The 17,948-nt window shown below is 41.9% G+C and overlaps 1 long non-coding RNA gene across 1 annotated transcript; it reads right to left on the bottom strand.

The window, feature by feature from the left end:
• Positions 1 to 983: 983 nt before the first annotated feature.
• LOC129144696 (uncharacterized) lies at positions 984 to 8,779 on the bottom strand. The gene is made up of 5 exons (XR_008549121.1): positions 8,673 to 8,779; positions 4,065 to 4,201; positions 3,519 to 3,580; positions 3,121 to 3,193; positions 984 to 1,048 (listed from the first exon to the last, which is right to left on the bottom strand). It is a non-coding gene; the product is annotated as an uncharacterized LOC129144696 (long non-coding RNA).
• Positions 8,780 to 17,948: the final 9,169 nt, after the last annotated feature.

Raw genomic sequence — 17,948 nt, 5'->3', positions numbered from 1 at the left:
AGTGCTGGTGTTATAGCTGTCAAGGGGAAGCAAAATATTCTACTGGGTGATAAAACATAAGCTTTATGGAAGCCCCAGGTGCCTTTAAGGCAATGGTGATAGAGGTGGAAATAAAGGAGCAGGAGGCTTTTGGGGTTGTAGAAATCCTTACACTTTTGAAAGGAAAATGTCATAACAGTTGGGAGGTTTGATGGGCACTGCAGGCCTAGTAACTTCAGAAGCCATAGTCACAGACAATACTATACCTTCAAGAGACTGATGTGAGGGAAGAACCATCATTGATGAGGAGAAAATATCTCCCCATAGGGATGAGGTTCCAATGAGCAATATAGTATAGATTTCCTGCTGGAATGTAACCCCAGTGGGTGCATTGAGAAATGACTCGTGCTAGCTTAAATCAGGAACTAATATATTCAGCAATGCTTCTGAAGGCCCAAGAGAAAGCACGTAGATGACCTTGAAATAATCTAGCACTTGATGGATAAAAGCTACAAGGAATCTGATTCTTCTATCACCTCTCCACGGTAAAGCCACTTTCTTCTCTCTTTATACCCAGGCTTTCTCTGCCAGGGTAGCAGATAGCACCGTTGAAAGCCTAACCAATGACAGTGTCCATCAACCTGGGAAAAAAACCAACTCTGTCTGCATTTGGTTCAATCTTCTAAGAAGAGATATTCCTCTTGGTCAACCTGGATCTGGTGCTCACCCCTGGACCTACGTCTGGGGGCTTATTCGAATCCTAGGGTCGTGGTGACCAAGGACCTTGCTGGGAGGCAGGTGAGAGGTTAAAGAGGGGGAGCAGTTACCAAAAAGTTAGGAGGTATAATAGGGGTGAGCTGCTGGACTCATAACCCTATAGGTTTCCACCCCAGTTCCTGGATGAGGGCATGGTCTATAAATGTACCAAGTGGGAGTTCAAACTTGGGCCATAGGTTCTTAGTGATGTCAGAATGAAGTGACTGAAGTTATCCCCAGGGATAGAGACCTGGATTCTTGTTTTTTTTGTGGCCTAAGTCCTGGTCCCTTCTCTGGACATCAGTTTCTTCTTCTGAAAAATGGATAAATCATATTAGACTAGTTATACATAAGTTGTTACAGCAAAACATAAACTCTCTTAATTTTCTATATAAATTTATATAAAATATAAAATACTTTGAGTTCAAATGTTTATAACCATTGACGTCAGGCTGCTTGAGTTAGAATGGTCTTTACTTTTTGCCAGAGTTACAGTAAAGGATTTCTCATATGCAAAGTTCTGATGGGATGATACTAATATATTTTTTTTTAAGATTTTATTTATTTATTTATACAGACAAGAGCTGGGGTACAGGCCAGAGATGCAGGGGGGTGAGAGATTCACCAGAGACAGAGTGGGGAATAGAACAGGCAGACTGACTGAAACACACTGCTGAGGGGAGCAGTGGGCAAGGCAGGAGAGGTCTGCTGCGCCATGTGGGTTTCTCCCTGGCAGGCCGGGGATCCAACTCATGCTGCAGAGGCTGCGGATTGCTTCATAATGCAGTGCTTAACCCCTTCCTCCACCAGGGAGGCCCATATGCTAATGTTTCTTAACACTAAAAGATAGGGAGAGCAAACTCATTACTAATTCAGAAATTTAGTTTTGTAGGAAAACTCCATCAAAATAAAATCCACTCAGGGGTAAGTAATAATAATTATTATAACAATAATAACAGCAATAGCTATCTTTTTCCTAGCTAAATAGCATTTTCTGTCTGCCAGCCTCTGTTCTAAAACTTTATATGACATTTCATATAGTTTGTACAATATAACTACAAGGCACATACTATTTTTAATCCTCATTTTATAGATAAATGAGCTCTGGCTTAACAGCTCATCCAGTAGGAAGGTGCTAGAGCCAGCTCTCAAAGCCACTTCTTTGTAAAAGTTTAAAAAAATGATTGCACGAGCTAATATCTGCCCTTAAAGTTAAATAAAATGTGATGGAATTAAAAAATATACACTATGCCATCTATACACATATACATGCATGCATATATATACATTTATGTATATATAAAATGTGTTCTTCTCATCTCTGATATTCCACACTTCAATGCATGTGTCAGAAAGGTATAGATGCATATGAATGTTCAAGTGTTAAAATAGAACTTATTCCCTCGTCTAAAAGGCATGACAGCTTTTCGATCACAGAGTAAGGCACGTGGGGGTTACTTTGCAAGCACAAGCTCAACGATCTGAGGGCACAACATAAAGTTTTTATTGGCCTGAACAGGGTGATTCAAGCCTTGATGTTTCACTGCATGGGCCATGTGGTTTGGGAGGTGCTGTGTAGGTTGTGTGGGTTTGTGATTGCTCACGTGTGCACACGTGTGTGTGTGTGCATGGCTGGTGTTTTCCAGAGTGGAACAAGAAGGATTAACTTTCAGCGTTTGGCTCACCCTAACCTATAGCAGATGGGCACTGGCTTTAAGTTCTCATAAAGTTAACCCCTGGAGACTTGTTAAATGATTTATCCTCAACTTTGGAAGAGCAAAGGAATAAGGTGATTAAAAAAAAGAAAGAAAGCTCCATGATAACGTGCCATTGACAGAGAAGGCTTGTCTTTCACAGTGGAGCAGGGTGGGTCGGCATTGACTGGATTTGGGGGGAGAGTGTTAGGACTGGGTTAGGGGAGCCCTTGGAGCAGGCAGCTCCTGACTTTATTCCCAGCAGCTGAGGCAGAAAAAGTGAGAAAAGCCTTCATTCTCTACTTACGGAATGGCCTCAAGTTTAAAACATACTGAACCACGCTAATTTTAAGTTCTCCCAATATAACCATTTTATTTCATCCAGCTGTGGGGCCTGACTTTTGGCTAGAAAGAGAGCCAGAAAGAGAGGGAGGGCAGAGATGGAAAAATAAATCCCCGGGATGCCTGTCAGTACCTGTTTTTAAGTTGGGGGTGTAGGAGCTGTAGCAAAGTCACATGGATGATTTAACATAGAGCATCACCTCCTACTGGCTTTAAATGACCCTCTTTCCTGTCCCCACTGCCAGCAGCTGGAGAAGTAAAAGTCTTTCAAGCATCAATCACGAAGCCCCCACACTCCACTCCCTTTTAATAAGATGCCATGAGCGGAGCTCACTCTCCGAATACTCACTCATCCATTAAACGACTTGAAGGAGACTGGCTAGTCAGGATCCGTGGTTGCAAACAACAGAAATTATTTCTAGCTAAGTTAAGCAGAAAAAGAATTTATTGAGAGGGGAATGGATAATTAGAAAATTGATGAAAAAGTCACATGGGAAACTAGCTTGGGTGATATGCAGGTGCTAAGGGGGTGAGGGGCTGAAACCATCTCCAAGGCCATGCCAGAGCAGGGTCTGGATGTCACTGCAGATGCCCTCCAAACCCCACCATTAAACAACTCTTAATGTTATGGATACTACCAGAATTCATCTTTACCCATATTTCTCTGTCTCACTTGCTTAAGATGGAAAGGCCAGGGAAGTTGCATCCAATCCCACATGCCAGGGATGGAGAAAGGAACTATCTTACCCGCTTCTGCATTGAGTGGAGAGATAAGCCAGGCTTCCAATGTGTCTTGGAGGAATTAGATGCTGGAAGACAAAATTATCAGATATTTATAACAGGACTTTCTCTAAAATTAAAATTCCTTTTTCCCAGAGAAGCGTAAAGAATGAGGAGCTCCCGGTCATAACGGACCCAAAGACTGGTGTGCGTGGTTTGCATCATGTGCTTTCCAAAAGTTTTGAATTTCTCTCTTTTGGGTTCAAAGAAGAATTGGTGTTTAGGTTGTCTAGGAAAGTTAACATGTGTAGGATAATGGCCTGTTGCATGTTGTGGGTGCAGGGGGCAGGTCTGTGCTAAGTGGGGAGGTGGACCTGACTCCAGTCAAAGTCTGGGACTTCTGAAGTCAAAGTCTAGAGTCAAGGAAGAAATGGAATTTTGGGCAGGAGAAAAAGATAACAAAGAAATATACATGACTTGATTTAGGTTTCAAGAGGTGGTAAAAAAGATTTCCTTGAAAATCCGCAGCCTGTGATTGTCATTCTGTGGGTTTGAGGTTTGAATTTATACTACCTGTAGAGCTGAGAGCATCCTAAGTAGAGAAATTGAAGGTCTTCCAAATATAAATCAAAGGTTTTCTGGAACATTTGGTTGGAACCCATGCAAATCTTCCTTGTGGAATGGAACTGACCCTAGGTCTTAGAAGAGTCCTACCAAACAAAAACAAAACAAACCAGAATTAATGTTAGTGAAAGAAAGGGACACAGAATAACACATGGCCTGGTGTGTGACACGCCCATCCTCCCACATCCTATGCGCCCTCTCTGTAGATGGGGAAACAATCCTTCCTTAGAGTCCTTCCAGAAAAACAACAGTATTGCAATTTTACAGGTAGCAGGATTCAAACACCTGGGTCTTGTTTTTAGTTAAGACGTCCTTTCCAATGTAGTGCAAACTCTTTCACGTGGTGATCTGAGGGGGTGGGGCAGTTTACAGCTAGACTTTAAGTGAGAAAGATCTCATTTGAAAGCTGGCCTGCCGTAGGTGACAAGACCCTCTGAGACTCCCAGTTCTCATGTGTGAAGTTAGGGTGAAAACAGACCTCCAGTTCTCTTCCCCCATCCTCACCCCCTCCCAGCTTACCTCTGGGAGAACTAGGTAAGCATCCACAAATTTTAATTGTTTACTTTACAATTTGAAGATGTAAAATGATATATATACTGCAGTCTCATTAAGGTGTAATTTTTGAGTAAATATTTTTAATAAGACCCTTTAAATCTATTTCAGTGTTTGGGTTTAAATCATCTTTTAAAACCGAATATAGATGATGAATTATAGTTAAACAACCTAGTTCCTCAATTTTCCATAAGTCTAATGCTCCTAGTTACAGGGTGTTAAGTTACAGGACATTTGCAGTATTGCTTAGAGTTGGAATGCAATTTCATTTTATAGTTTGAGAAACATTTCATATAGTAAATGCTCTTCAAATAAATCTATGGAATGAATAAAAGTTAGAAAAGCAAGGAGAGTTTTAAAAGGCAGGTGTGGTGGAGCAGGGGAAAAGGGAGGTAAAGTCTAAATGGTATGGAGACGTTTCTGAAGATATCTGGGGGGAGGTAAATGGTTGCATACTGTCGGGTAAGTGAAAAAGTATCAGGCTTTTCTGCCCTCCCACCATCAGGATTGATGATGGATCCCTGCAGTCCTGAATGCATGCCTGATGGCGGGCACCTGGAGTAGGGTGTGGGCATGTGTAGATGGGATTCACCTGGGCTAAGAGACTGGGCTTATAAGGGTGGTGTCATGGAGAAGCCAGAAGAAGCAGAGAGTAGAGCAGAAGAGCAGAGAAGCAGAGAGAATGAGAGAAGGCCGGAGAGCCCAGAAAGACTTCTTGCTGGGGGCTGGGAGGCCTGCCAGCTTCCAGCACTCACCCCCACCACCACCCCCACTTGCACGCACCCCACCCCCGCACCCCTGCCTGCTGTGTACCTGGTAAATCCCAATAAAAGCCTGCAATAAGCCACCAAGGGCTTCAGGACTCTCTCCTTCTTTACTCCATCTGCTCGGATCATAGATACCCTCCCCTGTGGCCATCCTGCCACTACACATACTCAGTCCATTGAAACTAGAAAAACAACATGCCATAGAGGAGGTGGCTCAACAAAAAATTTAAAGAACAACAGATATTTATTTCTCACAGCTCTAGAGGCTGGGATGTCTAATATCAGGACACTGGCAGATTCTGTGTCTGGTGAACACCCACTTCCTAGTCCCTAAAAGTTGTCTTTTGACTACAACTTCATTTGATGGAAGGAGTCAGGGCTCTCTCCAGGGTATATTCTCATGAGGGCACTTATTCCATCCATTAGGGCTCCAACCTCATCCTTAATCACCAACCAACCCCCCCCCACACACCAACCCCAAGTACATTGAGTGTTGGAATTTCAACATCCAACTATTGGGGGACACAAACACTAAGTCCACAGTGTAGCCCATGGAAGGCTGACGAGTCTCCTGAAAGCGAAGCCCTGAGAAAAGCATGGACAGCCAGTCAGACTTCAAGCAAAACCTCAGCCATGAGGCGAGTAGGGTCATACTGTGTACGTTGAGGATGTCGTGTCACTTAGTTTTGTTCCTCCTATAGAACTATTGGACTCACAGAACATCGTGTGATGGGAAATAAGAGCGAAAAAGTACAGGAAAATAGACTTGGGCAGTCTGCTGTGTGAACGCTCCGACTGAGTGTGATAGAAAATTGTATATAAAGTAGATAGAAAGTAAGACCGGGGGCCTCCCTGGTGACACAAAGAGGTTAAGCAACACACTATGAAGCAATCCACATCTCTGCAGCATGAAGTTCAATCCCCGGCCAGCCAGGGAGCATCCCACATGGCATAGCAGACCTCTCCTGACTCGCCCACTGCTCCCCTCAGCAGTGTTTCAGTCAGTCTGCCTGTTCGGTTCCCCATTCTGTGTCTGGTGAATCCTCTCACGCCCCCCCCATCTCTGGCCTGTACCCCCAGCTCTTGTATGCATAAATAAATCTTAAAAAAAAAAAAAAAAAAGACCAGACATGGCATTCTCTGCATAAAATACTGAGGACGTGACCTGGCAGAGGCAGAGCCTGGCATCTAGTGAGAGAAACAGACCAGCAGCAACACCCACTGATACAGACCAAAATATTAGAGGGATACTGTTAACAGGAGCCGATCCTCCCTGAACAGTGGGAGCAAGAAGTGGGGCATTTAGGTAATTTTGTTAATGTATCCTTAGGTTTGGGAGACTCGCGTGAACATAGGCCACCGCCAGACAGAACTCCACACTCCAGTGTCCAGTCTTATGCCCTTTTCCCATTTTTCTCTCTCCACTGTCGAGCTATCGCTCAAGCCGATTTTATTGATTAGAATCACACATAGACAATTCACAGACAATTTATAGATCATAAATTTATTCAAACCAAGAACACTGAGGTTGAAGTTTGTGTTTTAATGATGCCCTGAAGAATGGGGACAAATCACATCCGCATAGAACTTTGCAGTTGATTTAAACTCGCTGTTATACATGTCTCCTTTGGTCTGCTTAACAAGCCAGTGATATAAGTATGGAGCAAGAGAGCTGATATCAAACCAAACATAAGTGCCGCCGGGTAAATGACAATCCCTCCATTCAGGGGTCTCAGGCTCCCATAACAACTACCAGCTTCTAGGAGAGTAAGATCTAGTTCCTCCCGTGAGCCAGGCTGATATGGTTATTTGAGCTCTTATCAGTTCTCCGAAGGGAAAAAGTAAAATTCATCTGACCTTCTGGAAAGAATCAAGTGTTTTGTCTTCTACCTGGAGATTTGATTTTTCTTGACAAAAGGATAGACTTGGTGAGTTAATGTAAAGTCCTTATAGACTGAGTTTGTTCTGAACTGTATTTCTGAGGTTTGCTTTAAGATGTGTCTCCCTGTCACAGTGACATATGCCAGTGCATATATGCCGAGGCAACCCTTTTAAGAATACCCCTTCCCCCAAGAGAACCCAAAAACTTTGGCATTAACCTCTGCTTTTACAGATGAAATCACTCTTCACTGTGTGCTTCTAGCCTCATCACCAACTGCTGGAGCCCCAACATTTTAAGATTGAGGCCAGAAAGTGTCAGAAGAATATGATCCTTCACCCACAGAAGCCTCCCAGTCCTGTGGATGTAAATCTCCCACTTCTGGAGGGTGGATTCCATGATTTCCAGTGTCTCTTCTTCCCACATTCATTCTGTCATCTAGTGGGGCTGGATCTGTACAGGACTTCAAGAAAAGTTCCCTTTGGGCAAAGAAGCAGACACTGAAAATCTCAGAAAGCCCAGAGCTTCATTCACCCATCTGTGGTATCACCAGAAATCCCCCCTTAACACAGTCACGCAGTGAATGTCTATGTGTCAATGAGGTGTTATTAGGTATCCCTTCTGTGGTTCTAGAGCTCTGTTTGTGACTTCAGCTCACAGTCTCAGTTGCATTGTTTTATTTTATATGTCACCCAAATTCATCTGGGCAATCCTTGAGGCAATTCCCACTATAGAATAACTCCTTTCTATAGGTGAGAAAATGGAGTCTGAGGAAATCTCGAAGAGACAGTGGAGCAGGTGTCCCACATCAGACAATCTGACTTTAGAGACCAAGTTCTTGACCATGACACTGCAATACCTCCAGGAAATTCAAAGGTGACTCGGGCTCAGTCCCTACCCTCAGGAGCTCACAGTTTAGAAGAGGAGGCAGAATTGTAAAATAAGCACGGTGAAAAATGTTGTCTTAAAGGAATGTGCTCTGAAAGTAGCATGGGAAGAAGACGTATCTCAACTCTTCTTGGATAGGAGGATGGAATCAGAAGACTACGGCCTGAAGGAGAATGAGTATCCAAGCTGAGATACAAATTTGAATTACTCTCAAGTTTCTCTAACAGAAAGAAAAAATAAAGCTGAAATCATTGTCTGTTAACAGACTCGTCATATCTGTGGTGGAACAAATCAACCTTCATTGATAAGAAAAATTGAATATCTCAGGAGCTTGTAAATGAGGAAAATCTTGCTCTCAAGAGTTAAAGTATTATATGGTAGAACTTGGCAGGATGCTTAGTCCATTTTGGCTGCTATAACAAAAATGCCACAGATGGAGTGGCTTTTAAACCGTAGCCATTTATTTCTTACCCTTCTGGAAGCTGGAAGTCAAAATCAAGGAGCTGGCAGACTCGGTGTCTGGTGAAAGCCCACTCCCTAATTCATAGATAGCAGTATTTTTGCTATAACCTCATATACAAGAGGGCAGGGAGGTCTATGGGAAATTTTTTATGAGGGCACAATTCTTATTCATGAGGATGTCACCATTATGACCCAATCACTCACCAAACATTCTACCTCCTAATATCACATTGAGACATAGGATTTCAAGACATGACTTTTTGGGGGGTGGGGACACATATTTATAGCAAAAGTATGCAGTGTCATATGCCTTTGGCTCCCTTGAAGAGCAAGACCTCTTTGGAAGTATTAGCATTAATAAGGGACACTGGAACCAGGAGGATTGATCAGCTATGTTTGATGATCTTGGACAAGGAGAGAATCAAATCTTTGGCCTTTCTAGGCATTGTTTAGAAGAGAGTACACCTAGTTAGGCCACAGCTGGCATCCCAGCATGTTCACTTACAGCTGGCTATCAATTCCTGATAAATGATGTGAAAAATACCCACGGTAGAACAAATTCCCCTATGTCTGATTTCATAAACTTGCTTCCCTAGGATCTAGCCTATAAGGAGAGATTGCTTTGGCCAGCCAATTTATATACCTGCTTGGGCTTGACAAAAATATTTTTAGTGTAAAATAATGAATTAGCCCACTACGTCAACTGTGTTAGAAAATTGAGGTCCATATTTTCAAGAATTCTCTCTGTAACCCTATTTAAATTCATCAAAGTCATCATCAAGGTAAGACACAACCAAGCAAGGCATCCCCTACATTGCATGGGGCCCTGAGCTACATAAACAAATTGAGAAAGAAATAAGAAATTCTTAAGCTCCTATAAGGCACAGTGATTTATTAACAGAGACTTGAAATAATAGGTAAAAAAAAGAGGTCTTTATGCACTTGCCTATTGTTCTATAAGTGCACATGAAAATTCTACATAGTGTTCAAGTAGCTCCTTCTATTCAAACCAAGAATCTAAAGTATCTTAGTGGTCTTTATTGTCAAATACATCCTTTCTGCACAAATTTCATATCAATCACCACAAGAAAAAAGTCCTCATGAGTAAGAATTGTGTCCCCATAAGAGACCCCCCATAGAGCTCCCTGACCTCTTATATATGAGGTTATAGCAAAAAGACTGCCATCTATGAACCAGGAAGTGGGCCTTCACCAGACACTGCGTCTGCCAGCTCCTTGACTGTCTTCCAGCCTCCCAGCTGCCAGCCATGCTGTTATTACTGACAATGCCATGAATCTTCAGAACCTGTTTGTATTGGAACAATAAAAGGAAGGGAGGGAAGGAGAGAGGGAGGGAGGAAAAATGAAAAAGAAGGAATATACAGACCTGTCTGCCTCTATCGTTCTTGGTTCTGCTGATTTAATGCCAGTGACATCTTCACTCATGACACGGAATCACTCATGCTGCTATTTGTGTGTGTTGGCTTCCAATAACTTTCTCAAATATTGTTACTAGGCTTTGTTGATGATGAGTGTAAGTGTTAGTCTTGCCCAGAATATGCTGGAAAATATGAACAATAATTCATGTTCTGGTCATGCTAAATTTACTGTTTGGAATTTTATTACAAAAACATAGAGCAACACATCTTCCAAGCAAGTCTTCTCTTGAACTCTCTGGAACTCTCTAGGCCATCAGCATTACCTTCATAGATTGTGATCTCTTTCAATGTTGCCTGCACTTCTGCCTTCTTCCACACACCTCCATCAGCAGGGTGGATGAGTGAGGGCCCTGGGTAGCTAGAACGCTGATCCCACTCACACTAAGAATGTCCACCTAATCTACCTGTAGGGATTAGGACCCACCTACCAGAGCATGAGGTCATTCATTGGAAAGGTCTGTTGGCACCATGGCACACACAGCTTGAAAGCCCTTATAGACACACGTGTGACCCTCTTAGAGAACAACTTGACATGTGCACAGAGCTTTTGAAGGGGTGGGGTGACTGCCTTGCGTGCCAGCAGGAAGACTAGCCACCTCTATCCATAGTCCTGCGTGCCAACTCTGCACTGCCTTCTCCAGTGCAGTGCCAGGTTTCCAAAGTCTCAGATGTGGGCATGTGCCCCTGACTTAACAGTAGAGGGGATCCCTACAGCAGCCACCTCTCCCTCTCGTGGATTTTTACTGCCCTACTATCACTCTAAACACAGTTCAATTAGTTTTTCCTATCACTTTCTGCTAAGCCATTGCTCCCAATGTACATGATGGTTTTTTTGTTTTGTTTTGTAGTACATAGATCTCCATATACCCTTTACACAGTTTCACCAATTGTTTGCACTTGGCCTTATTTGCAAGTACGTTCTCTCTCCCCTCCATACATGTCCCCTAAATCATTTAAGAGTAAATTAAAGACATTGTGCCCCTAAGCCCTTCAGAGTGTATTTCCTGGGAAGAAAAGCATTCTCTTACATACAATATACTTATCCAAATAAAGAAAATATTGACGGAATACTATTATCTAAACCACAGTCCATTTAAAGTGTTGTCAGTTATTTCAACAATACCCTTCTTCATCTTGATATTTTTTGAGAGTACAGGTTAGTTCCTCAAGTATCCCTTAATTTGGTTTTGCCTAATATTTCCTTATGATTTGGATTTTGGTTATGCATTTTAGGCAGGAATACCACAGAGGGGTATATATCATGTTATATCCTTCTCAGTACATCATATCAGGAGGCACATGATGTCAGTTTATTCCAACATTGGTGATATTAATGTTAGGAAGGATAGTAAAAGAAAAAAATTGACTACATGCAAATGGAATCTGTACTTGATGTAGATTCAAATCTATATCAATGTGGATTGCAAAAAGAATGAGGCAAAATAGTGGGGTTGTATAATAGCCTGAGCTAAAGAATGGCATAGGTAGCGGTCTGGGGCTTCAAGGGGAAAGGAGTGAGATTCATATGACCAAAAGAGCGGGACTCATGTGAAGTAGACAAGATGTTCTGTAATTAGGAGTTTGCCATGTAGATAGCTTTTTTGATAGAAAGGTTATTTCTGATAAATATTTTAATTCTGTTTAATACCCTCAATTTTCATTCTTCTAGGTAGTTAAAAGGGTGGTAAAAGTTTCTGACAAGTCTGCAGGGCCTTAAATGACCTCAGCTTGAAATAAGCCATATGCCAGAATGACATGTCTTGGAAGGAACTGTTCTGAGCATCTTGGGGAGGCCTATCCTTTATTAACTTAGTTTTATTACAGGGCAGGGAGAGTGGCAGCCCAGACCCTGCAAACCTGCCTGCTCTAAATAGGTTCTGCCATCTGCCACATTAACACAAAACATATGAGACTTTAGTGAACAAGAACTTTAATACAATTAGGAAACAATACAGGAAAGGCAAAGAATATAATTTCTAAATCAAGCACCCAAATTTACCGGTCCCCTCATGGGTAAAAGTCTGAATCCAAGGGCAAGTTAGGGAGAATTAGGTAGCCTCAAGGACAGTGCAGGTGGGGACCTCGGGAGAATTAAGGAAGGCTTCAGAGATAAGGGCAGCAAGAGGAATGTGTTAATGCTGGCCTTGGTTTCCTTCAGGTGATAAAGGATGGTGGAGTGTGGGTAATGGAGAATGGTTTAATTAGGGCAGCAGACCCATTTATGCAAGGGGGAGATGAGAAGGGGTCAGCACTGAGACCGGTGGGCACCAGCCTATTTTTCTTCAATAGCTGAAGTTTGACTTTCTCTTCCCTAAAATGCAGGTGTGCTCATTTGGGAGACTGGGCCATAAAGATAAAGCTATCGAAGAAGGGGGAAGGTGCAAAAAGTGGGGAAAGACAAACCTGTTAGATAAGGAATATGAAGATCCCCCACCCCACCCCAGCTCAGTAGCAAATTAAGTGAGACAGCCGAGAACTAACCAATCACAAAGAGACTGGTGGAGCTTTACAATAATTAGGGAAAGAAGGTCTATATTCCCTGAGACACGACTCCACTTTGGCTTCCTTGCCCCTCCCTGGCCTGGTTTCATGGCCTGGGAATCCCACTTTATTTCTGTTCTTTTTCTCAATAAACTTCTTCTTTCTCTAAACGAACCTGCCTCTTCTCGCTTGCTTGCCTGAGCGTCTGTGAAGTTCCTGCTGCGTCTTCGTGAGACACCAACCCGTGGTGGTCTAGTGGCTGGGACTCAGCGCTGCCCCTGCAGCCTGGGATCGTTCCTGGCTGGGAGACTAGGCCTGACAATTCCAGTATCAAGTCCACCCAAGCAGGATTGGCCCAGAACAAGGCCCCAAAGCCTGTCACAAGTCTAAAGCATCTTCCAGTGGGGACCCACAGAAAAGCATCAGAAACAATCAGACAAGTCTGGAGGGAAAAGAGCAAAACCAAAATCAAGACAAAAACAGCCATTGTCACCTCCCCATGGGTCACTCACCCACATCTGTGTCACCCAGTCCACAACCAAAAGGCAAGCGCAGTTTCTTCACGTGTCTCTCGGCTCCATGTGCCTCCTCCAGGTCTCCTTCTGGCTCTGCATGCTGCTTCCTTCCTTCCTCAGTCTCCTCTGCAGCCTCTTCTCTCCCTGCTCAGCTCCACCATCCCTTGGGTGGGGCAGGAAACCTGGAACCTCCCCCTTTCCTGGGGACCACCCTGTTACAACTTGGCTACTAGTTCTCACTGGGTTTCTCCATAATGAAGTAATATATTCCCCCTTGAAATTAGAGATTTTTGGCTGTGTAGATATTTTGTTTTGGTCTCCAATTTTAGCATACATTGATTTTTTATAAATCAGTCATTCTATATTTCATGGTTGTCATTTTACTTAAAGAACTTTCCTTCATTCCACGTTTATTAGTTTGTTATATCACTGTGGACTCAGGTTTCTTACCTGGTTCAGTTGGTTTGATTGGGTTATAATTGGAACAGCTCTCATTTTGATGTTTCAATCGTCCCAGACATAAGAAACATGAATTTTAATAATACTTCTGACTCTAAGAAGCTACATGACCTGGGGCAAATCACTTTGCTCTTGAGTCCCAATTTCCCATTTTGCATAACAAGGGAGCCGCAGAAGAAAAGCTTTCATTTCTTTTTCTTTGTGTCGGTCTAAAGAACCAAGATATGTAATTTTCCTTCTGTCTCTTTATAAAGGTCTTGTTTTACCTCATTCATGTTTTGAGAGTATTTTTACTCAACTTACATTTAAAATCATTTAAAGAGCTGTAACAGTAGCTAATCAGTTGAAAGCAACACACAATTACTTAGTTCTTTATTTCTTAGTATGGGAGAGAATATGGCCTTTTGCATCAAAAAGGATGGAATAAATTTAAGGCCTCTGACCCTCAGCAGGAAATATTTGCTGCTTCGCTGACAATGGCAGCTCTTCTCAGATGGGGCATTGTTCTTAGGACTAATGGCTAGAGAAGAAGCAATTCTCACCCACTTCTTCATCTTCCATCATTTCCCCAACATTTCCCCACCCACTGAGATGCTTAACACCTAAAGCCTTAGGTTCTTTTCTTTCCCTGACAAGTTTTGATGACTAGGGTGGACTTGGTTTTATTCATGAAAATGGCAGGGTGATTTGGGGAGGAAGAATTTGCATACAATGTTCCTTTTGTGTTCTCCAATGACTCTACTACAGGCAAGCAAGCAGAGGGCTTCTGGTCACAACTGCATGACTAGGGTCACGTCTGTCCTGTGTATGTGCCAGCATGCCCGTTCACATGGCTGCAGGAAATACCAGTTAAACATTACAATCTTTTATTTCACTTAAAAAAGTTAGATTCTATGGGATATACTTTGCTATTTAATTGAGTTATCATTCTTTCTTTGCAATGCTGATTCAGAATGTTTTTTAGTTAGAATGAAGGTCAAAGGAATAAAGGTAATAACAATGAAGTGCATCTATATGATCCTTTAAAAAATGTTTCCTTTGGCAATTTACTATCAAGGATTTCTGGCAGTTCTGAATCCTTGTTTTTCTAGCTTGCATCCAGGTCAGTAATGGAGCAGGCCAAATGGAAAGGGTTTGTTCTTTGTTTTAAATATTTCTATCAGTTTCCTGGTGTAATAGCAATCTCATTATCAAAACAGTCCTTTTCTTTCCAAAGACTGTGATTTGGAAAGGGGGAGAAGGGGAAATTATTTACAGATCTTAATATTTTCAGAGAAAAATAAGTCTAGTACAAATTTTCCTTCAGCTGAATTCCCTGCTGTATGAAAATAAACTATTTCTGTTTGCTAACATCCATAGACATTCTCTTCTTTGAGTCATTCCATGGAGAAATTTATGTTCATTTAAATATCAATAGTACACAAGAGTTTAGACTAATCCCACTACAAATCAAAAACCAAATAATATATTAAAAGGTTATCATGGGGCCAGCACATAGGTTTTATTCCATTCACTCAGCATATTAGTGTAGCACTCTTTTGACTGTGCCAGCAATCTGCAGAGGCCTTCTTGAATGGAGAAGCTTCTGGAGTCTGATGACTCTGAGGAAATGAGTTATTCTTGTTATCAATTGCGGACAGTTGCCATTCATGCTAGAGAAGAAAGCAGATCTATTGCAAGGCATGAAATTAAATTTTCCAGGTAGCAGCAAGTAATTGATACCATGGGGTGACCTTTGCCCGTGGCAGCCAATTTCAATCTATAAAGAAGGCAATTGGGCCAGCTACCTTGTCTGACCCCCACAAGCTGAGCTTGAAAAATAAGATGCCCGAGTAACTTTGATTTCTTTCTCATAAATGGTCCCCATTTTCGTTACCTTTGTTCTCGCAGCCTTTGTTCTAATTCTAATTTCCCTGATGGTCTTATACATTTTTTATGAAATTATTAATTCATCCACCTGAGACACATAATGGAAATCAGATTTATCAATTTACTGTTTGATTCAAAGTTCTGTTTTTCTGTTTTCTTTATTTGGGGGTAGGTATGGTTTGGTTTTGTTTTTTGACATGTCATATTAACTTTTTTGCATTTTCACTCCATATGAAACTTTATCATCGGAAATGTTTTTTTTGAAAAACAGAAAAAGGTAAACCCAGATAAGCCACATCACCTTTTTTTCTTACAGAATATTCACTTATGAATATTTCATTGGTTTCTTCTGGATTGTGGCAGAGCGTCTATCACCAACAATGAATTTTAGGATGATTTTTGAATTTATTTAGATAATAGGTTAAGAGAGAAAGGCAGGCAACAGGACAAAGATTGTGTACTTGTCTTTTGGAATTGCTCAAAATGAAATCATTTTGGAAATTCACTCCATAACCTATTCCTGACATTGGGTATGCAATTGCTCCCAAATTAGGATTATTTTTTTAAAGACCTTAAGTAAGAAAAATGGACTGAATGTTCTAATGTAACAATTTGTGGCATAAATTATGCAAGTGCAAAGTGCAGACTCGAAGATCACAGTTCCTTGAGCCAATTTAGATTTTAATCAAATTTTTCATTCCAACTTTAATTAAAGTGTTTGACTGAGAAAAATGACTATTAGAAAAATTGCCAGTAAAGCAAAAGGGAAAAATTAATTGGAAAAAAAATGTACCCTCATTGCTCTAAAGATTCATAGCAAGTGTTCAGAAAGGGAGTTGAAGAATGGTTTAATGAACTCTTATGACATTAGTAGTATTTCTAGTCATATAGAAAAATGTATGTGGCATGTTTTTCTCCTTACATGCTGATATAAGAATTTTAAAACCCAGGAAATGCCTCCCTCTAATTTAAAATCTAATGGTACCCTCTAACGAAGAGTCTATAGCTTGTCATTCACTTTTTCTGCCTGACTTGGTCAGGCTAATTTCTGTAACAGTGAATTCGGCAGCAAATATTTGTTGAGTCTTTTCTGGCCCTGGCACTAGGAAAATTATGGGAGAAGTATTGAACATAGTTCCTGCTCGGAAAACCGGTAGTCTAAGGAAAGATGGGAAAAGTCTGAATCGAATCTCAAGCCTGAGCAATTGGGGGGTTGCATCTATGATGCTTGTGAAACTGAGATAAGGGGGAATCTGGTGACAGCAACTCCATGGAGGTGGGAGATTGACAGATGGGCAGGATTTGGGTAGGTGTAGGAGTGTCCTGAGCCACTCCAGGTGACAGACAGTGGAGCAGCTGAGGAAAAGGGAGGAGGGGAGCCAAGCATAATGAGAGTTTGTATGAAGAATGGGGGTACGGGAGCAGGATGACCAGGACCTTGAATACCAGACAAAGGCGTTTACATCAGATTGGATGTAACTAATATTTATGAACTGCCATTACTGTCTGGACTTTGTGTATTTATACTACTTCTATGCTAGAATAACTTTTAATAGACTTGGGAGATTTAGAGGTGAGGGAAAGCAATCTTTGGAAAGAGCAGCCTGGTGATTTATGAAGATTGCATTGTTAATAGGAGACTTAGGCAACAGCCTAAGAGAGGTGGGTAGGACCTATCTGGGTGGAGACAGGTGCAGTAAAAAGAACTTGAATCACCTTCATTCAGTAAACACCATTGTACACCTACTATGGGCTGATCCTAAAGATTAAAAAAAAAATCAGTAGGAGTTCCAGCAAGGTAGAATAAATAGTAAAGATGCTAGGGCTTACATCCTCCCACACATATAACAAATATATATTATATCATATGTATTTTTAGATTTTCTGCAAGGGCAACATGAGACCAGGCAAAGCAAAATCCATGTCAGTTAATGTTGTCACTTAGAGGTTCACTGACAAAACTGGTTCGGCAAGATAGAGATGAGTAAGGACAGATGGCATTGAATTGAGAGACAGGAGAAGCGGGTTCTTGATCATGTTTGCTTAAGCTTGGTTTTCAACAAAATCTTTTCTTTATTTAAGTTGGGAGGTGGTGGGGGATGAGGTATGTCCATTTCCTTGAAACTCAATCCTCTTCTCAGAGGAGGAGCAGAAGGAGCAGTGAGCCTGAGCAGGAAGGAGAGCCGCCTCGGCCATACGTCCAAGGTCCACGTGGTGGAGTGGGCATCGTGGCAGGGCTGCCTCAGATGGGTGGGGCTGGGACTGTGACCATTCTCTCCCTCACAGCACCATCTGACATAGTCGCAGACTTGAGAACTACCTCAGCCACACTTTCAAACAAGAAATGACAACCTTTTCCCTCCCTCCCGCAAACAACAACAATGCTTTGAGTTCATAGACAAAAAATGGTCCAGGTGGCAAAGAGCCCATGAAAACTATCACAAGCCTTTCTGGAGGGTCACCCTTGCTCTTCACGATGATGCTATTACCAGCAATTGACCGGAAGCTGTGGTCCCTCTGATG

This window comes from Talpa occidentalis, unplaced genomic scaffold (assembly GCF_014898055.3).
Source record: "Talpa occidentalis isolate TD23 unplaced genomic scaffold, MPIMG_talOcc4v2.1 talOcc4.6, whole genome shotgun sequence".
Classification (NCBI taxonomy): domain Eukaryota; kingdom Metazoa; phylum Chordata; class Mammalia; order Eulipotyphla; family Talpidae; genus Talpa; species Talpa occidentalis.
This window is presented reverse-complemented; position numbering and strand designations above follow the sequence as displayed.